Here is a 22,561-nt window from a genome sequence, read left to right on the forward strand (position 1 = left end):
TGTATATATATATGTATAAATGTATGTATAAAGCCTCCCAGGAGGCTGGAGAATGTGAGCTGGCTTTGCTGTTGCCTAGCAACATTGCATACATTAGATTATTCGACTGATGGAATCTGATGATGTCACAGTGTTATCATGTCATAAGGGACATCATATCCTTGAATATCCTGCATCTGAATCAAACTTGCAGATCTCAAGCAGCAGAACGGACGTTGGTTTTTCCATATTGGATTTAACTTTGCATTTTTTCGTAGCTTTTCTGATCGATCAGTTGGACAGTCAAAATGTCGTCATCTGATACTGATTCATTAACAGAGCACCAAATTAAACGAATGACCAGAGATGAATTGGTCATCGTGCTTGTGGATTGGTTGCAAAGATTAAAAGAGAGATCTGCAATACTTATTAAGGAGAACACACTGCAGGAGGACTTAGAAAAAGCTAATGAACAAATTGAGCTTCTAAATGAGAACATTGATTCACTCAACAAAGAGCTAAACACATCTCTCAAGAAAAACAATGATCTGGAAGGTCAGGTGATCCCAAAGTTAAAACAAGAGATAGAGAACCAGAGATCCCACAGGAATCAATTGTGGTCTGAGGTAATAAGCTACCAAGGTAAAGTCAAAGATCTTCAAACCTCTTTGAAAAACCTTGAGAGGGAATCAAAACTGCAAGTTGAGAAGACATTGGATGAAAAAAAACAAGTGATGTTGCAAATTACAGCATTCACAGTGAAGGGTGAAAAGCATGAAAGTGAAGTGGAGAAACTTCAGCACGAATTGTCCAGAAAGAAAAACGACATTGGCATGAAGAACATTGAAATTATGAAAGAGAAAGAAAAGTCCAAAGTTCTTGAGGCCACAATAAAAGCTCTGGAAAAGAAGCTAATGGAGGCAGAGAAGGAAAATAAAAATCTTGTAAAAAATCTTTTAAAAACTCCAAGGGAGGAAGCTATAGAGAAAACTAAGATAGCGTTTGAAGTACTGATGGATAACCAGGCATTAGTCAAGGAAAAGCAGAAAAGCAGGGCATTACAAGAATGTCTGACAAGAAAAGATCGCCAGCTGCAAAAACTCTTGGAGGAGCAGGGTAAGTGCCCCCCCAGGTTCCCACATCTAAAGAGAGAGCCTGAGGTGGTGAAAAAAAGTTTTGAACCCAAAGCATCTGATTTTAGAGACCACAAGAGACCACATACATCTTTCAATTTTCAGACAGAGGCACAAACCAAAAACAGGCCAAAGGATCAAGATCACATTAAAGAAGTCACCAGCCAAGAGTTTAAGGCCAGAAAAGTGTCCACCAGTGAGAGGAGAGAATACGAGGATTTGAAGAAATCCATAAATAGCGAAATGGCTAGGGCAAAAGATAACATTGCTGTGGTACGACCTAAAATTGAAAGCAAAGCTAACGACATAACTAAACGACGAATTGAATATCTACCATTTATTAATTCATCAACCCACCAGCCACCCAAAACAAAATCGGTTCATAATCAAAGAACTTTGAGTCTGAGTGAAGGCAAGTTATTGCCAGATTTTAAAGACCTCCTGACAACACCAGGAAAGATAAAGCTGCTAAAGCCAACACCCCCTCAACAAAGGAAGCCTGAAATGCCACAATTTACACCAGCAGGCAGGAACCTCAGGGGAAACAGAGGTGAGAAAAAATAGCATAAATGGTCGCCTAAAGAAGTGATTAGGTTAATTGGTCTCTTTCAAATTTACCTTTGTCTCTCACTCACTTACTGTTGGAGAAACTCTTTAAATGGACACAGTCTTTAAACTCAATGGATAGGTTTTCTCCGGGTGCTCCGGTTTTTCCTACCTTTGGGGAAAAAAGTGATTAGGCTAATTGGTGTCTTTTTAATTTACCTTGGTTTCTCGCTCACTGACTGTTAGTGATACAAAGAATATGAACTTGTTAACTTATGCGATCTGAAGCGGAAGAAGATGGATGGATGGACAGTTCGTAAACGCCTCTTGTATTAACTAATAATGTCTGCTTAGACTTATTTATTCTTGCAGTTTGGTCATAACCATAATTTTCTTTTAATCTAATCAACTTTAGATTAACTCATTAATTAATAACTTGCATCCCTACCTGTACTGAACATTGTGTTTCTTTCTACCATACACTCTTTAAATGGGATGCATAGGTTTTCTCCGGGTACTCCGGTTTTCCTACCATTCGGGAGGAAAAACTCGAATGGTAGCCTAAAGAAGTGATTAGGCTAATTGGTGTCTTTTAAATTTACCTTTGTCTCTCACTCACTGACTGTTGGAGACATGCTTTAAATCAGGGGTCCCCAAAGTCGGTCCTCGAGGGCCGGCATCCTGCATGTTTTAGTTCTCTCCCTGGTGGTACCAACAACCTTTACAGCAAGTCAATGTTCTTCTTTGGCCTCTAACGAGCCATCATTTGATCCAGGTGTGTTAAACCAGGGAGAGAACTAAAACATGCAGGATGCGGGCCCCCGAGGACCGACTTTGGGGATCCCTGCTTTAAATGGACACACTCCTTAAACTCAATGGATAGGTTTTCTCCGGGTGCTCCGGTTTTTCCTACCTTTGGGGAAAAAAGTGATTAGGCTAATTTTTCTCTTAATTTTACCTCTGTGTCTCACTCACTGACTGTTAGAGATACAAAGAATATGAACTTATCTAGTTCAGATTCTTAATGGTGACAATCTGAAGGTAGAAGTGAAGCTGAAAGCGGAAGCAGCAAAACAGCAGTTTTGCCCACCTGTCAGGCATGGCGAATACTTTTTGACTTGACGCTTTAAGGCTGAAGCTGAATGTAGAAACAAAACTGAAGCTACAGGATTTCTTCAACTCCTTTAGTCAGTTTATTTTCAAACTACTTGTTGGATATTTTTCTGTTCCAGACGACTCAGAAAGTCTTGGATGTTTTATTATTTTTTTTTAGCTTGAAGAACTACAGAAAATGAATTTATTATTATTTTTTGCAATCAGTTCCCTTTAATATTATTTTTAATTTTGCAAAACAGTCAATTTCTACAAAAACTGTCTAAAGTTATATAATGAGAAAACAAATAATTTGTTGCAGCTTTAAAGAGATACCAGCTGACTTGGTGTCTGTAAACTAGAGGTGGGCGACATGAAATTTTATTGTGATATTTTGTACTATCATGGAGCCTTGGCAAAAATTCAAACTGGGAGACTCGACCAGCTTCACCACATCATCTAATCACTACGCCCGACCGCAGCCAATCCGGACCGGAGCTTCACGCCGCTCCAGCCAATCGTCGTCCAAAGATACCTTCAAAAGTCCAACCTACCCTGGGGTCTTCCTGCTCGTCAGCCGTGCTTCGAACCTACGTGAACGCTTCTCCTACCTCTCCGACATTCAGTCAACAAGTTTCAGCTGCCTTCCGTCCGCCCAGATCCAGGGAGTATCCCTCACCGGCCGGCTGCGCTCCTGTCGACTCCCCGCTACTCCTCACCAATCTAACCGCCCTCATCACGCCTTGCTTCGGCCTCCATCGGCGACGACGAGCCGGAATTTTCCGTCCTCCCCTCGTTGGCATCGCAGTCCTCCGCTATCTGCCCGGTTCCCCGCTCCGGCTCACCATTGGCGCTGTCCCCCGCAGCAAGCGCTGGTTGTCTCCACGATCCGCCGTGGCTGCACCGACGCACGTCGGCTCTTCCTGCTCGTCCCACCATGGACTCGATCCGTTGCCCGATCGTCTCTCCCAGTTCACCTCCGAGAGAACGTCGCATCAGACCGCTACGCTCACCTCCACCTATCTCGGCTCGCAGCTGGCTTGTCAGCCTCATCAACCCGCAGCTTCATTTGCGCCCGATGGGCCAGTTGAATTAACTGGCCCATCGGGCGAGTTAATTCGCCCGCAGCCTAAATGAAGCGCCCAATGAAGCGCCGATGGGCGCAAATGAAGCTTCTCCCTTCGCTTTACGTCTCTGTCAGCGTATCAGTGCCTTTAACTCATGTTTACCACGCCTCCTATGGCCGGTCAGTCTTGGCATTTCCAGGGTCGCGACTAGCTCGTTCCGTTAGTTCCCCGCTCAGGCCGCCGTAGCCCTCTCTTCCCTCTGTTGCTAAGATCGCTCCAAATTCTGTCAGTAGTTCCAGTTTGCATTTCAACTCATTCTGGCCTCCGCCCCAGCTGCAGCTGGTCTCCTAATTGCAGCACCATGTTCTTAAAGCTTTTCATGACTAGTAGAGGGGATCCGCCTAAAGTTCCATATAAAACGCACCTGAAAACAAACGGAGTTATGGGCAATCTTTTATTTACAATTCCTCTTTTCTGGTAAAAAGAAAAGAAAAAAAGCCGTGCTGCCCACCCAACTGCCCCTTCTACTCCAGATCCATTCAAGCAGCCCATCCACACAGACGGCAGAGCGTCCAAGCGCTGCAGCTCCAAAATGGTGCAGTCATCAGGTGTCTGAAAGAGAAAATACCTTAACTATGGACCCAGCAGGTAGATTACCCGAGAGCAGAGACGCAGCCTACCTAGATCGGCGCTTATCATCTGGTGAACCAGGTGGAAGCGTAACAACGCTGCAGGAACACACGAATGGCTTCATTAGTAGGTCCAGCATCCACAACAACCGCAATCCCAGCCATTGACCGTAGATGGCTTGACGATCTCAGTTGAGCAATCAGGAACACAAGCCACTCAGGCAGCCGACATACACGGGGAGAAACAGTCACGCACACACACCTTAGCAGCTCCATCAATCACGGGGCCGCTCCTGGTGCACAAAGCCGGGAGGATGGTTCTCCTTCCCCCTCAGTCGGGCCAATGTCGCACCCCGAGTAGTCTGATCATCAGAAGCCGCTCGTAGGCTCTCTAATTTTGCAGCTTCATTGCAGCCAGCAGACCGGATCTCATCTGCGTACTTTCCAGTCGTCAATCTTAACCTCCACCCTCGAACAGTCAGCTTCACCTGCACAGCGATCCGAACTTCACGAGTCCTTTTTCAAGTGATTCATAGTTCACAACGCCGCTCGCTCTGACAGCTTTCTTTCCTCGTCATCCATTGGTTCCGACCCATATCAAGGAGGCATACACACAGTTAGTACGCAGACATACACGCTAGGTGGTCAGCGTCATCTGTACAGCCGTCAGTTCGATACACGCGATGGGATAAAACCAGCCAACGTTCTTCTGGTAAATGGATGGTCAGTAATTACCGCTGGAGCTAGTCGTAGCCGACCACAAAGCTCGCTCGTATAAAACAAGCCTCCCGTTCCCCGATAATCCAACTGCTTACCACCAAGCCGGACCGTCACTGGCAATACGACTTACGAAGATCTAACTTCCCCGTTATGTGGCCGATTACCTAAAAGCGTTTCGGTAATCCCCTTCTGTCGGTCGCTACCACCCGTTGGAGCAGGACGCATGGCGATCTTCATTGGCAGGAAACTAAACTCCGGCCCGACGTCGACTCTCGGTCTCGTGTACGTGCTCTAGTCTACCGCGCAGTAGGAATCCTGACTTATTCTACCCTTTTCCTTGCGTTCTCTAAAGAGCTTTTGGGGGATTTACAGGCCCCTATTATTTAGCGATCCAACTTCGTCTCATTGCCCCCAGCATAAGATAAAAACACTCCAGGATTTCGAGAATTACATCCATGCATTCATCCGTAGTTGCATTAATTAATTAATTAGTTAAGCAGGATTCGTATATCCGTACAACTTAATCATATTACAGCAGATCACAGGCAGCCAGTCTGCCCCTCCAGGTCCAGTTATAACTCCCACATCTGCCTCCGTGCAAAGCATTCCTACAGCTCCCCTTCTTCAGTTCTTCCCTACATCTGCAGTCTGCTCGCTGGAAGCAACTTTCACGCTAAGCTTTAGCAACCTAGCACATCATCTAGTCTAGTCTGGTCATCTAGTCTAGTCGAACCCCGCTGTGAATTCCTTCTCAAGGGATTTCTAAGCATAGCTCCTCTAATCCTGATAGCTGGAAACCCATCTAATTCCCATCACTTGGGAATCTCATCACTGCACACCAATCCGGTGCCTTCATCCCCTACATCAGAGCTCCTCTCATGCGCTTTCCTCCTAGCCTTCTATGGATTTCTGATACGGAGTGAGTTCACATCTGCATCTAAAGTATTCAATCTGTTAGAGACTATCTAACTCCAATACTAAATTCTTCCCTGACCACTACAACCGCTGCCTGGTTCATCTGCCACCTCAGACTGATCTCAGCTGAGATCTTCCCCCTTGCCACTTCTCGGGCCATTCTTTTAGAATAGGCGTTGCCACATCGCCATCGTCAGGCGTCCCTTCAGCTTCTCTCCTTCAGCTCGGCCGCTGGTCATCCCCGGCCTTCTCATCCTATATCCCTACCAAATCTTTCAGCTGTGCTCGAAGCTCCACGTGCAATGTCTGCAGGTGAGCATCTCTCCAAATAACTGGTGGTGGAGCCCTAGTCACCGTAAATAGCTACTAAATGGTGAAATTCTTCTTTTTGTTCATTGGTCCCACAGTGACACTTAGTGGTTGATTTGTGCTTTATTTTGAAGAGCGGTAGATTTCTTCTTTGCGTATTTTGTGTTAGGTACTTCCTGTTTCGCTAACCACGCAGAGTCAGCGTTAGAGCCTGAAGAAAAAGAAAAGAAAATTTGTAAAATAGCGCTCTTGGAAAGCAGAATGAGGTAGGAATGTGCGCAATTGTGTTTTGTGAACATTTATGTTTATTTATACATTATGTATCCTTTATTTATGCTACAGTTTTCACGGTGTCTGACAAGAAAGGTCAAGATTAAACTGCACCCGTTCGGAACTCCCTGCGTCTGGCTGTCCATTCCGAGAGGCCACTACAGTCACCTCTAACATTTATTTCACACCTAGGGAAGCTAGCAGGGCCTAACAGGCCCTCAGCCCTGCCGGCTTGGCCTCGCAGTCCATCACGCTGCTTCGCCATCAGTCCCGCCAGCGTGCGGGCCCTATCGCCTATCAGTCTCGTCAGGCTGCAGGCCCGACTGACGCCTATCAATCTTGTCAGACTGCAGGCCCTACCGACGCCTATCAATCTTGTCAGACTGCAGGCCCGACCGACGCCTATCAGTCTCGTCGACTGCAGGCCCTACCGTCGCCTATCAGTCCCGTCGACTGCAGGCCCTACCGTCGCCTATCAGTCCCGTCGACTGCAGGCCCTACCGACGCCTATCAGTCTCGCCGAGCTGCAGGCCCCAACCGACGCCTATCAGTCTTGTCAGACTGCAGGCCCAACCGACGCCTATCAGTCTTGTCAGACTGCAGGCCCAACCGACGCCTATCAGTCTCGTCAGACTGCAGGCCTCAACCAACGTGGTGCGCCTATCAGTCATCCGACTGCAGGCCAGCCAGGCCTCGGCCCGGCTCCCTCTTTTGGGGGGAAGACTATCCCGAGCTCGCCAAGCAGACCGCCTGCTCACGGCGATCCTCGGCTCACGGTCTTCTGCCGGGTCCGAGCGCCAAAGAAATTGTACCATTAAATCTTTTTAACTGCTATTTTCTTCTCCATGTGAGTCTCTCCAGATTGAAATGGAGCCTTGGCGAAAATTCAAACTGGGAGACTCGACCAGCTTCACCACATCATCTAATCACTACGCCCGACCGCAGCCAATCCGGACCGGAGCTTCACGCCGCTCCAGCCAATCGTCGTCCAAAGACACCTTCAAAAGTCCAAGCTAACCTGGGGTCTTCCTGCTCGTCAGCCGTGCTTCGACCCACCTCCTCCCCTTCTCCACCTTCACCATGAGGGTCGTCCTCCAGGATCCCTTGTGCTCTTCCTCTCCAAGCTCCGCTCCACCACCAGTTTCGGTCCCGGGGGGGAAGACTATCCCGAGCTCGCCGAGCAGACCGCCTGCTCACGGCGATCCTCGGCTCACGGTCTTCTGCCGGGTCCGAGCGCCAAAGAAATTGTACCATTAAATCTTTTTAACTGCTATTTTCTTCACCGCGTGAGTCTCTCCAGATTGAAATGATAGCACTGAAAATTAGGATTCAACAACTATTTGTTTGGTAACTGTTCGACTGTGACTGCATGGCACAGCATTCATAGTGCCACAAATATTGTTAGTGAAAAACATTAGCATTTGAAACAGGCTTCCTTCAGGGCACTACTTACTTAAAGAAAAGTGATTTATTTCACTAACCGTGTTTAATAATTTTTTGAATTTACTGATATTTAAACACAAAGAACATGATAAAAAAAATCATAAAATACTGTCAGTTTTGTATGGAAGCCCGTTTCTGCCACTCTGTTAAAAAAATCAAATCTCATTATTTTGAGATGGTAACTCATTTTAATGAGATAATTTATTTTATTTTTTTAACAGAGCAGCGGAAATGGGCTTCCATAATTAATAGATTACAAACCAGCGTTCTGAAAACTCCGTTCAGTCCCAAAATGAATAAACAGCTGTTTTATTATTTTCCCCGAGGTAAAGTCAGTGACATGGTATTCGTTCGTGTGCGGATGGAGAGATTACGTCTGTTCATAAACCGAAAGCACCAAGGACCACCTCTAAATTCATTGATGTTAAGTTCGAGTGCTAGCGCTGTTGCCTTCATTCGAATAGTGATTGTACTGACATTTCTACTTGCTGCTCTCTGTTCAACAACCCACTGTTCGAGTTTGTCCTCCAACTGTAGCCATCTCGCTTTGTTCCCTCAGAAACCGTTTAGTCTTCTTTACTTGGCGCAGGTCATCTTGTTGCTTCCTCCACTTCCGCACCATTGATTCGTTCATGTTAAATTCTCTCGCTGCTGCTCTATTCCCGTGTTCTACTGCGTGACTGATTGCCTTGAGTTTAAACTGCTCGTAAGTGTGTCTTCTTCTTCTACGGGGGAATATTAAGTCTGCAGCTGCTTACCGTAGTTGTGAGACCTGTTGTGGCTCAATATTGATCCATATATAAGGCGCACTGTCGGCTTTTGAGAAAATTGAAGGTTTTTTTTTTTAGGTGCGCCTTATAGTGCGGAAAATACGGTACACGTTTTTTTCTTCCTAAACGAGTCTGGTTCTTGTAGGCAAATAGCCTATTTTTTCTGGACTTTGCTTCCTCATTTTTCATTCAAGTTTCTTTGTTCAGGCCCACAATACAGTTAGCATAGCACACAGGGAGAATGTTTTGGAACTGCTCCACATTGAAAAAAAGAATAAAAGTGCAAATTTTCAAGTTGTTACTATTCAGCAATCAAAGGCGGAGGATTAAAGACCAACTGTAGTTACTATGTTACAACTGGATCAAGGAAGACACAAGTCAAAGCTGCTAAACTGCAAACAGAACTTATGCCTCAGATTTACTTTTTTGTACTCTCTATTTATTAAAATAATAATGATCTAGTCTTCAGCAAGAAGAGCTCCTGCACTGACACATAAATCACTCCTTTCAGCTAATGTATGGGGCAAATCCAAAACACGACAACTTGAGTGGTGAAATAAAAGCGTCTTTTATTCCATTTTTAAAAAAATCATCTACATGCCACAGCATAAGAGACTTGAAACTTTTTTGGGGAGGATTTGCATTCATGGGTTTTTGACAGCAGAAATTACATACAATTATAGAATCTCTAGAGCAGGTTTCACATCTGAAAAGGGCTCCACTCCTATACCAATGTATGCATATGAAAATATATGCGTCATCAGGAAGGAAAATATGAGAGGCTCAGATGTGGCTGTGAATTTTAAATGTTCAAAAAAACCCAACAGATTTAAATCAACAGCCTCCATCAGACTGCGCCTCCATTTGCATCGCACAGTAACTCACATTGGTGCTTTAACACATTCAGTTCCCTCTTGATTCAGAATGCAAACCATTACCCAACTTGCACGAGGAAATAAAGAAATTTGAGTTACACCTGACAGAAAATGAGAATATTACAAATGAACTTGTCAAGAATCATAACTCTGCCAGTGAGATGGTGGTCCTGCCCATTAAGGGGCTTCTTGACAGGTTTAAAGGAGCTGCGTGGGGTGGAATACCGACGTGACAGATTGGGATTCAGAACGGCCAAGCATGGAGAAGCACTGTGTATTTTTGAGCAGTTCCAGTGGAATCAAGAGATTTGCCTTTTCCTTAATGACACGGGACAAAGATTAAGTCTCAAAGCCAAGCAGAAGATGAAAAGCGACTGCTGGTCTGATCGAGCAGCGGATAATGAGCTCTGCAGCATTCACACAGGCTGCGTCACCATCCCAAAGTACGAGACCTAAAGCCAGATGATATGACATTAATATATTATTAGGAAGGCAAGGATGCATTTTGTCCTTCCCACCTCCTTATTGAGTCTCCTTGCGTGTCCAAGTGGAGCAGAAAGTGTCCTGGTGGAGCCTTCCTCATGACCACAAACTTCTCTCTAACAAGCCTCAGCATTGAGAGGTGGTGGTGCACTTATCAGCCCCTCAAATTTAAACTGGATGCAATTAGTGCTAATCCTACAGCTGCGAATACTTCACGTCAAAGATAGATCTGGAAGTTCAAACGGGGTGAGATGGAGGTGGCAGAGGGCTTCACCGTGAAATCAGGAACACCAGCTGAAGCTCTGTACGAAGCAAAGCGAAGAACAAGGGGCTGCTTTTTACCAGGACAGATATTTCCCAATTATTCGCAATATCATTTTATTTTAGTTGTATCAGGTCCATCTAATAATCGTACTGAAATTAAAAACCAACTCATTCCTTGGTAAATTAAAAAAAATGTGATTACTCCCTTCCTGACCCCACTAGGGACAAGGGTATACAGAAAATGGATGGATGGATGGATGGATGGATGATTACTCCCTTTTTCTTCGTGTTTTATATTGAAACAAACCAGAATTTGTAATCTTTTGCAGTAGACTGGCTCAGTATTTCTTCAGTACTCTGAGGTTAATAACTCAGATATTTAAATAGTTCTTCCATCATAACGTTCCAACGACTTAAATCTTTCACCAACATGCCAGAGAAACTGTCGGAGTGACTCGAGATGTCTTTGGCAGCCTGGAGCATAGAGTAGTGCCGCCCCTTCCTACCTACTGCTGTTCACTGTCAGCTAGCTACGAGGAGGCTACTAAGCATTTCTCTTGCTTTTAATATACAGAAAATTAAATCAAAACTCAAATAAATCAGTGGGAAAGAGCAGTACAACAGGAGTCTACTTTAAATTACTAATACATGCTCCTGGTGTTTATTTTTTATCCCCCCAAACTCAGAATGTGTGTCACTTTATAACAATCAAAGTATAATAAGTATTGCATATAGAATTGATCAAATTTGGGTGTTTTTACTGGCAACAATTCCATCTTTTATGCTTTATGCTAGGGGTGTCCAAACATTTTGCGATGTCAGATTGAAAGTACTCCACTCAGTCCGAACTGTGACAACAGTTTGTTTATGATGCATCTCCAAACTTAACTAGTGATATCAGATATGGCGCTTTGCTGATCCCTTCACGTCCCCCAGCCAATCGATTTCCTATTGACAAGCATTTGATCTTTTAAAAGCTCCTTTAAATTACTAGACATTTTTAAGTCTCCCTCTGTGAAAATGTTCAATTTTGATCCACCTCTATTTTCTGATTTATTTCCCACAGATGGTAATGAATGTGAGCAATGGAGAAATCCTTTTTGTGGATGCTGCACATTGCAAATTCATCCTTTTTTGGCTTAACCAACAAAAAGCTTTGAGCACTTGGAGGCTCCAGCATTGTGTTGTATGAAAGCACTGTCAGATCTATGTATCGCTGTATGGAATGAATTGCCCAGAGTACTGAAAACATGCAAGTAAAAAATATGCGTATATATATATATATGAAGCAGAGAGTGTTTTCCTGCACACATTACACTTTTACAGCATCAAAGTACACTCTCAGAGCCCAGCAGCATTTAGACTCCTTGTTCATCTTTCTAGGGGGTACACTAGTCTTTGATTGTGCAAAACTCAGCATGACACTTACTTATTAGCATTGATTAACCATCTAAAAAGGAGCAGTAGGACAGCAAAAGTTCCCCCTCAAAACAGTTGAAATAATTTCCTCTAAACAAAACAATGCATGAAGAGTTCATGGTCTCAGCGGTTTTGTTTGAAATTCAAATTATTTAGGGAGTTGCAACTATTCTGTGTACAGAAAACAGAGTTGGGTTTAGTTTGGCTAAGAAACGCCTTTCAGTTATCAACCAAAATCCCACTGAAAGGGGATTTGCTGAACAATGCCGCAACATGTTTGCTCATCTCTGTCTTTTCTAATTATTTCTGCCGAGCGTTTGGCTGTTTGGGGATAAATCTCTGGTAATTACATAGGTCATTCATGGACACAACAAGTCTTGCTTGGCGGCTTTTCAATATTTTGGTTCTAAACAGCCAAGACTACATAGAAAACTAATATAAAAGCCTACTGTGCACAATTGCTGCTAAGACTGAATTTGTTGCCTCTTTTTCAGCAGCCTTACAGCTGGATGAACATCTGGTCAGAGAAAAATTAGCCTTACAGAGAAAAAGTTTGAATCTAAGATTACCCTGGCCTTTCTGTGTGGACATTTTATGGTCTTTTTTATGAGTTTTTGCCATTAATTGGAATTCTAACAGAGGATTTCCTATACACTTTGCTGTTGTTTTTTATTTCTATTTTTTAGCTCTAGCGGCCTTTATTTGACAGTGCTAAGACAGAAAAGTAGGTAAAGAGAGATTGAAGGAATGCGGCAAAGGTCACCAGGTCAGGAATCGAACCTGCGACGGCCTCATCGAATACTAAGGCCTCCTTATGTGGGTTGTGCTTAACCCACCACTGCACCTCCACTTTGCTGTTTTAACTATGATGGTTGCTTGGGTTTTGGTAACCCAGGTAACACATTGGGGATTATGAAGATTACGGATGATAACTTCATCTAATACCTTTATTTCTACTTTACGGAAAATAGAAATGCACAGACTTTATATTTTATTACTATAATCACATTACGGAGGCTATTAACACAAAGTGCTTTTATTCTCTCTCTGACAATATAAAATGATTGACTATTTGGCTACAGCTGCCTCTTATGTCTGAGAATTTTGACACTACATGTTTGAGTTTCTCTCTTGTTAATGTAATGGTTTTTGTATAGCAGTTCGTTTGCCTTCTCTGTGGGGAGAAGAACATAAGTATTAAGACTCAATTAGAACAGTTAAAGTCTACTTTCCTCTAACACTAAATACTCAGAAAATCTCCCTGAAGACCCCACACACCTGCAGCACTCAACTCCGTACCTTCCTCAGCTTTATTCCTCTGCTTAAGACTCTGTGGGTGAAACTGTCAGCCCAAAGAACCGGTTCCCACTGAAGGGAATACCGCGCGCTAGCTGTGGAAATAGGATGTTTTCCTACATTTAGATGACATTCAAACAGGGTTAAATTTTAAATAGGATGAAAAATTGATGCAGAAAAATAACTGGCTGATCTAAACTTTTCTTTTTGACAGGTTGAGAATCTTTCTCTAACATCAATGAATCAGTTTTATACAAATAGTTTTGTTTACTGGTGCCAAACACAGACATTATTAATGCATTTCCTAATGTTTTTTTTCTTGAGCATCATAATTTCCATTTATTTTCCATTCACTTCCCTATATGAAGATAGTCTAAATCTGGTTTTACTCTCCCATTCCTTAGACTCTTTATAGGATGTTTTAACTAAAGATGAATTAAAAGCAATAGCTCAAGTCTATTTCACAGGGCAAGGCATGCATACAAATATAATTCAGAACAAAATCAATATTTACTAGGGTTGCTCCCATCAGGCGTTTTGCTGCCGATTCCGATACCGATCATTCAAGAGGCCGATCTCTGCCGATCGCCTGGAATGACTGTTAATTTTTCTGTTTAGGTATAAATGACACTATGTTATCTAGCAAAATGGAAAAATTATCTGGCAATAAATTCACCTAGTTTAGACCTATTTTAATACATATCTAAAATCTTTTTTTTTAAGTTCAAGCTGCAACTTTAAGCAGATGTTCAGTGTGAGAGTTCACTGTCTGGTGGAAGTTGAGCGGCGCTACGTCTGTGACATATTACTACCAGTAGCGGCGATCCAACAGTGAGAGCAGAACCAGCGTCTTACACCGCTAGCTCGTTGACTTAAATTATTTTTCAGGTTATTCGGTTAGCTTTCTGACCATCATGCTCTTCAGGGTGAGTGTTGCTAGTTGTGCGCTGCTTTACCTGCTGTCTGACCCTCCGGATGTCTTTCTTTCCTTCTTGAGCCTCGATGTAGCCAAACTCTGTCAAGTGCTTGTTTTTTAAATGCCATATTAGACTCGTTGTGTTGATGCATTTTGATGCGCTTCACCCCTGAGGTAATTTTCCATCACAACACGCAAATTTCCCCATTCACTCTCAGAGTGTTATAGTTCCACACGTCAGGATTTGTTGCTTCGCACTTCCACAGTGAGAAGGAAAGAGGAGATAAGCTGCACATGCAGGTTGCGAAGTGAGATAAATGTGATCGGTAACAAGAGACAGTGATCGGCGATCATCTTTCATACACTTTTTCACGGAAATTGGCCAATTATGATAGGTGGCCGATCAATCGGCACACCTTTAATATATACAGACTAAAATTTCTAAATTCTTCCAGAAATCAGGGACTAAAAGCAAATGTGGTTGGTTTAATTATCTCAATGTTTCCGGAATCATGGAAAATTTGTCTTTCAACCCAGCAAAGAGTTTATATTTTGTAGGATTCAATATCTGTGACTCTTAAATGCACTGAATTATTTTAATAATAAATAAAAATAAATTAATAACAATTATTTTGGCAAAACAAACAAACAAAAAAAACATTGGAGTCTTTGTTTTCTGTTTGGAGCCGAAAAAAGGTCCATGCTAAAATAAAGTGAAGTATGGAATTTAAAGTTCCTTTCACTGGAACCTACAAACGAGTCATTTCTCCCTCTGTGGCTAGACTCACATATTTGTTTTGTTTGTATCTACCCAGAATGCCTTGTGCTGTAGTCCATTTCCTGCTCCGGTCCACTTGGCATTCACATATGTATTCGAACCACACCGAGGTTTTTAGGTGGACCAGAGTTCAGTTATTTGGCCTGGATCAGAGTTTGATTGTGCATTCACACCTCCCCAGATGAACCAGACTTTCTAGACAAACAAACTAGAGTTCAGTTGAAGAGGACTAAATAAGGGCTTTTTTCAATGAACCCCAAGACTCAACATTCTATGATTTAAAGTGGCTTTCCACTTCCAGCCTGAGTTGCCATCATGTTCCCAATTCCTTCCTGCTTTAATATCAGGAGGAAACAGTTGCTTTTGGACTAATTTTTCTAAATGGTTTGTGGAAGGAATAAGCATCCCCAGCTGCTGAACTTCATATACCTGTAACACTTTGATCCAATGTATTTTCTGGTCTAAACATGGATAATTCATCTGACCAATAGAGTCGCCTACTGCAGGTTAGGTGTCAATTGTTTTCAACCTTTCAACAAAACTTTATTTCTCAAAAAAACAGAACATTTAATGCTAAAATATGTCCTGTGATTTCACAGTCACCAAAGTGGGAACCTAACACCAAAATAACAGCAATTAAAATTGATTAGACATCAGTTTTACATACGGTAGTTAAAAGATAACAGATCTGTGCTCTAATGAAACAGGTAGTGCATCCTTACCCGTTGGGATGCCTGTAGTGAATTCCTGTAGCGTTCCTCTGTTTCCCTTTTTGTAACAACACTGTTCTTTTCCAGCCACTCACTTAATTAGCATTGTTGTCCTTGTACAAAGAGGAGCGGGAAGAAAAAGAAACTACAACCAGTCTTGGTTGTTCTGCATCCTTGAAGTGACAGTCCCATAAATCATTTATTTCTCCTGCTTACATAAGTGTGAGGCAGCGTTTCAAAGTTTTGCTTTGAAACGACAACTCCGAGCGCCAACGCAAACGCCTAACTGCTCACGCTCCTTCAGACAACTGCAAGGTGATCTTGACTCATTTTACTCCAACGAGCCATGAATAAAACATGTATTGATATGCATATCAAAAGCCAAGTGTTGGCAAAGCCAAACAAAGCAAAACAAAGATGTTGGGGGGGCAGTGGAGAGAGGAAAGAAAAGGCTCGTACTCTTGAACCGCTCTCTGAATCCGTAACAGTGCCAATTAGCAAGGGCTTGGCACCGAGGACATCTGGGGGAAACCTCCCCCTCCTTCATCTTGACATAATTGCTCCTCCTGAGGACAAGCAGGTGACTTCACCTAGAGACCCGCGCTCCAACTTACCCCGACACGTCTTCAATTTCTTTGGGCTTACAGCTGAGCTCCTACTATGACCGCCATCAAGAAGATCTCCACCCTAATGAGAGTTTTAATCGACTGCAGAACAGTCGTTAAAACAATGAAAGCCACAGCCAGTCAGGTCAGTCTAACTGCATTGCGCAACTCTAGACTTGCACAAATTTAAATTACAAAAATACATTTGTTTAAAAGAAGCACACAGATTTAAAAAAAATACTTTCATTTTTTGATAAAAAGTTTTTGCGTTAGCATGAGATGACGTCTGGTTTTGTATTTCACAAAACCGCTATGGAAACATTGTTTTTGCAACTTATAAGTCACATGATCAACAGCTGGATGTTGCTACTTGTGGAAACCACAAAGGAGACGACAGGAAGTGGTTGGAGGATGATGTTTTTTTTTTTTCTAACAATATGCAGCTGGCTCCACCACAGCTCTCACAGCTTCACAGTCCATAAAATGTTGTGTGTCATTCCATAACTCCGCCGTAAAATCATAGACTGTAATTTCCCCAGAACACCGCAGAGGTAGCCGCTCCCAAGAAGGCGGGGCTTGTTGCTCCAACTCCTGAATAAAAATGCCACCGACTCCTCTGAGGCTGGTAGATGATGAGTGCTAGAGTCATGGATGAGTTATGAATATACCTCATGTAACTGTTTACATCCGTCACTGACATGATTTTTAATGACTTATCACATGAACAAACATATTCACCTGTGATGTTTATTTCATTTTTTATTTAATGAAAACACCGTAGTTGTGAAATTGTGTCTTTTTTGACATTAGCAGATTATTGACAACGATTTGTGCACATTTGTGACAGAAATGCAGGTATTGGGAGTGTAGCAATCAGCAGAAACACGACAGTGGAAACCCACCTAAATGGGTGATCAACTTCTAATCAACACATATGAAGGAGGGGGATGGGGGGGCAGCTGGGCCAGTTTGGAAGAGTGTGTGGATGGAGAGTGGGGGGGGCAAAGGGTAGTGCCAGCAGCAGGGCTCAGCTAGCCTGGCACTAACTGGCTCACCACGGGCAGCTCAGCAAGTGGACACAGGTCAGCGTTCATCCTGTTACTGTAAAATGGCCTGAAGTATTCAGGGCAACACTACTAGAGGGAACCCTGACACACGAGGCCATCTGACGGATCCTCTTATCGCCCTTCATGGGCCGTGAACATGAATACAGAAACACATTAGGAGTCATTTCTGCATCCAGGAGCTCTGCTGTTCTGACAGATGCTGCAGAGTGTTGACCCAAAAGCATTCCAACTCAGATTTGATTTGAGATGGATGTTTATCAGTGAGCCACCCAATCCATAAGGTAATAATAATAATAATAATAATAATAATAATAATAATAATAATAATAATATGTGCCTTAATTTTTGTTTTCTTTTTGCGGTTACTCTAAACGTCGACAACTGAACGTTTTGCAGATGCTTTCCTTGAAAATTGTTTTAGAGTTCTTCACTTTCTTTCCCACAAAATATTTGATATTTACATTTCCTCAGATGAATCATCTTGTTTGCCTCCCAGAGTTCACTATTCAATAAGGCTCTAATAAATTTGCATGTGTTAAATAAGAAAGATATCAAAACTCTTTACAATGTTTATATTATAGCACTCTGACTTTAGTCATTCAAATTAATTCATTACAGGACAAAGATAAAGAATGACAAACTTCTGTTATGGACTGATACCACTTCAATGCAACACAGACACAAACGCCACAGTCTAACGATAAACCAGACCATGGGCTCCGAGTTGAAATAAAACACGACTCCTGAATTTCACATTTTTGTCTATTGATCGATTCACTCATCAACCAAAACATAGTAAAATTGTTCATTGCTTGAAATATGACTCCAGTCTGATCACCACTAATTTATACATTTATTTATACTCGAGAGAAAAAGAGTGGTCAATCTGAGGTATGTTTTTTTATGTTTCCTGTTTTATTAGAATCATTTTTCAATGATTCCTAGTTTTTAATTTAGCAGTAAAAAACTTTTGACATTTTTGTTCTGCATTCTCTTTTGTCTCATTTCACTCCTTTGCCATTTTGTGCCTTTTGTAGTTCTATTTTCTGAGGGTCTGAACTGAAACTCCCTGCCACAGGAAAACAAATCCATAGTCTTTTCATACGACTGTAAGTAAATGTGCTTAAAAGACATCAGTAAACAACGACCAGCAGCACGCGGTCCTGACCGTTACTCTGAATGTGATCAGAGTTAACAGGCCCAGGAGAATCAGAGCCACACTAAAAAGAAAGTAGGTGAAATACAAAATCTTTACAAAATGATAGCAAATTATATAAGAAGTATTCATGAAATTCTGGCCTTTTAAACAATCTTAATAATGCATGAAACAAATGTAACTACAAACGAACAACAACAAAAAAAGACTAAAAACGTCTTTAACCTCCTGAGTTAGTTTCCTCCTGTTTGCTGCTGTTTGCTGCCGTTTCCTCCCAGAGGGATTTAAAAAGAAAACCCTGCAATGAGTCTGCCAGGACTCCAGGTATTATGGGATTTGTGACAAATCTCCTATTGTTGAAAGCAGTATATTTCTAGTAAAGAGCAAAAAATCTTATGATTAGTTTGATGCCAAAAGAAAACAAGCCAAGCTCGGTGTAAATTAGCCACTTAGCATGGACCTACATTACAGAATAAAACAAGCTGCGTTTTTTTTTTTTGTTTATTTTGTTTTTTTATACTGTATATAATTTTTTTGGACTTTCCATCCACCTCAGTTTTAGAACTCTTGGGAAAGATGGCTCTTCTTTTTTTTTGTTAAATTTTCTCTCAGCAAAACACTTTTTTAAAATATGATGCCAAAAGAAAATGAGCCAGTTTAATGTAAATTAGCTATTTAACATCACAACAGACTATGCACAAAAAAATCCTGTTAAGAACACAGAACAGAGTTCCCCTCTCAGAAGACAATATGGCAGTGGACATGTTCATAGTTGAGGCTTCAGGCTGACTCCGGTAGAGGAAAAGTTACTAACTGTTTCACAGGATTATAATTCCAGATCAATGCCTGGAGGTGGAACCAGAGGGCTTAATTGGCTGAATTACTGCTGACCATGGTGGAAGAGACAGCTGTCCTCCAGTCAGGTCTGTTAAACGCTGCCTGTGCATGTCAAACTGCTCAAATGCAATTAAAAGCACAATCCCACTGGGGTTCCAGGGACTGCCTTCAATTTCAAACAGGGCTTCCCTCATTGATTTATCGCAATACATTTTTAAAAAGCATAAACTATTTAAAGAGAGACAAAAAAAGTAGTTCTGTTACTGACGTGGCTCCTCTGCTTGGTTAGACCTTCTTCAGAGTTGTTATCAGCAGATAACAGTTGCGAGTTCTCTGATCCATTTAATTTCACTTTAATAATGACCCATTCTCCTGTTTCATTCTCCAGTCTGGGCTTGCCGTTAATTAAAACACACTGAAACGCAAAGTCTGCGCAGCTGATATCAACACTGAATAAAACGTTCAGCCAGTAAACACAAATACATCCCTGCAAACTGGAAAACCAGCCCGCCCGCCCCCAGCCCCTTGTAATGTTAAAGAGTGCCATCTGTTATCATCAATAACTTAATGTACTGACTAGATGGAGCCATCTGACTTCATTACATTCAAAATATGTTTTCGAGCACAGGCGAGGATCAGACGGCTCATAATCCCTTTGTAGGAAAGCGGGAAACGGGCGCCTGTTGCTGTAGCTGCGTTTTCATGTTTCATTTCACAGAAAACGGAGCTGCCGTGTTGACGAGAGCACACCTGAAGTGGGGAAATGATGTGGCAGCGCAACAGTCCGAGCCTGCAGTTTACACTTCTGAACAAGCAGCAGCCTCATAAGTTACTCTGAGGGCAATCGGGAGCAGCGTTCTCGACGGCGCGGCAGCTAAAAACGCCGCAACACCTCCACCAGGATCTGTTTAAGGAAATATCATAATTAGACCTACAAGTCATCTATCAGACTTTCCAGATAAGTCGCAGTATTAATTCAGCCCATTAGCATCAGAGGAATTCTGCTGGAGCCAGTCATTACACAGAGTAATCAGGGTGGATAATGCTGAATGCCTAACTGTACTCCTGAGCTGAGCGTCTGTCAGCTTTTTTACTGTTTCTCTCAGAGACTCAATCTTTACTCTCAGGACACGTTCAGTTATTTTTATGTTCTGAAATGGAGGAGTAGAGATTTTTATTAATATGACATCATTTTATTCCAGTCTTCGTATGACGGACTATAAGCTAGTAGTCATTACATATAAAGATGGTGAAGATAATTTTGCCATTTTGCACTTTTTCAGTTTCACATTCTATTTGGGGCTGAAACAATGAATCAGATTAATCATGAGTAATCAATTATTGACATAATCCTCAACTAATTTAGTAATCGATCATTAACTGAAGTATACAGACTCAAAAAAGGCAAATTGGTGAAAAAACAACAACATAGTCAGAGCAGCAACTGAGCCAAAACTTTACAAAAAATAGAAATGCTTTTTATCTGAAACAGGAGAATGGCTCATTATTAAAGTGAAATTAAATGGATCAGAGAAAATGCAACTGTTATCAACAGCAACTCTGAAGAAGGTCTAACCAAGCAGAGGAGCCACGTCAGTAACAGAATTACTGTTTTTGTCTCTCTTTAAATAGTTTCCGCTTTTTAAAAATTGAGTTGGCTAAATCAATGAGTTGGCTAAACCTGTTTGAAATGGAAGTCAGTATTTAAGATAAGAACACCTTCATCTGCAGATGTTTCAGCCCAAACTCCTCATGTTACAGTTTAAGCTTCACTCGGTTCAGATTTACTAAAGGAATGCTACTGTGTTGCAATATTGATAATAAAATGTTTCTATTTGGATTTAGTTATTTTTCATAAAGTGGACAAAACATAAATGTAAATGCATACATCATGTCAATATGCCAGATTTAGCCAGAGAGGCTAATTTTCACCTGTAGCCCCTTAATGTGTTTCTTATTTAAAAAAAGGAATTTAATTTTGTATTTGTTTTCATCTTTTTATGTATTTCTACTGTTGTATAAAAAAATGCTGAAGTGGTTAAATGAAAAATCTGTAGATGTGCCAATTTTTATTCGATTCAACGTTAGAATAATCGATAGATTATTCAATTATTAAAATAATCACTAGTTGCAGCCCTACTTCTACTTTTTCTCTTTTTTTCCCAAAGGAAGCTAATTTTATAAAACATATAGTCACAATATTATATAAAAAGAAATAATTAAAAATACACAAACTAAAAACTCTTCTAGGGTTGCTTTGTCCTGTTATAACCATTTCCTTGTCAAGTTATTTTACTTGCTGTTAATAAAATGATCATTATATATATATATATATATATATATATATATATATATGTATATATATATATATATATATATATATATGTATATGTTTATTTGGAAACTTCTTAAATTAATTTGGCAAAATAAAGAAGTTTGCTCTGTAAAGGAACGTTGAAAACATCTTGTATCTGTTTCCTGTAATATTTTAGGATTGGACAGTCCCAAAAAACGTAATAATGGTTTCCATTTTGATTTCCACATTTTCTCCAGCAAGTAGGAGGATTTCCATCATGGCATTTCTGAGCAGGTGTCATAAAGAATGTTTTATTCATCCAAATCCTGCCACTGTAGTGATTTATTAAATGTCCAGTGGTCTCGTCTCCATACTGTTCCTCTGTTGTTATGTTTCTCTCTTTCCCACTTTGCTTTAATATGAAGAATCCCATTGTTTTTATCTACTGTTTTTTTTATTATTTTTATTTATATTTTTTTATCTAATCTACTAGGACTTTATAGATAAGTGAAATAATTTTCTCTTTAATATTTTAATAATGTGCACTCTTTAAAAAATTCCATATTTAGTACTATATATAAACCTGTGGGTAGAATAAGCATGTTTCAAAATGGCTTTGAATTTTTTAGAATCTGGTCATGGTTCTAGTAAACCATGACCAGATTATGTTTTTCCATCAGGATTACCAAAGGATGTGAATTGAAACGTAGATAAACACACCAAAAGTGGTTTATATTGTGCCATTGTTTTGACGCACAGTGGGGAAAAAAAACACTTTTCTAGGCTAACAAAATAAAATAAATAAATCAAACGCACCAATAATATGAAATTGTATGTTTTTCTTTTTCTTGACCCTGTTAACGTTTCAAATGCTGAAGGATTTTCTACAACAACCAGGACATTTTGTTCATTTCTCTACAATGCTTCTCTTACTGAACTGAAACACAAAGGAATGAACCAGCGATATGGGGTTAGGTAACACACTA

The 22,561-nt window shown here is 41.3% G+C and overlaps 1 protein-coding gene across 2 annotated transcripts in view; it reads right to left on the minus strand.

Moving 5' to 3' along the window:
- The window catches only part of cntn4 (contactin 4), a 242,934-nt gene that overhangs the window by 163,017 nt on the left and 57,356 nt on the right, over window positions 1–22,561 (minus strand). The window lies entirely within an intron of this gene.

This window comes from Xiphophorus hellerii, chromosome 20, assembly GCF_003331165.1.
Source record: "Xiphophorus hellerii strain 12219 chromosome 20, Xiphophorus_hellerii-4.1, whole genome shotgun sequence".
Classification (NCBI taxonomy): domain Eukaryota; kingdom Metazoa; phylum Chordata; class Actinopteri; order Cyprinodontiformes; family Poeciliidae; genus Xiphophorus; species Xiphophorus hellerii.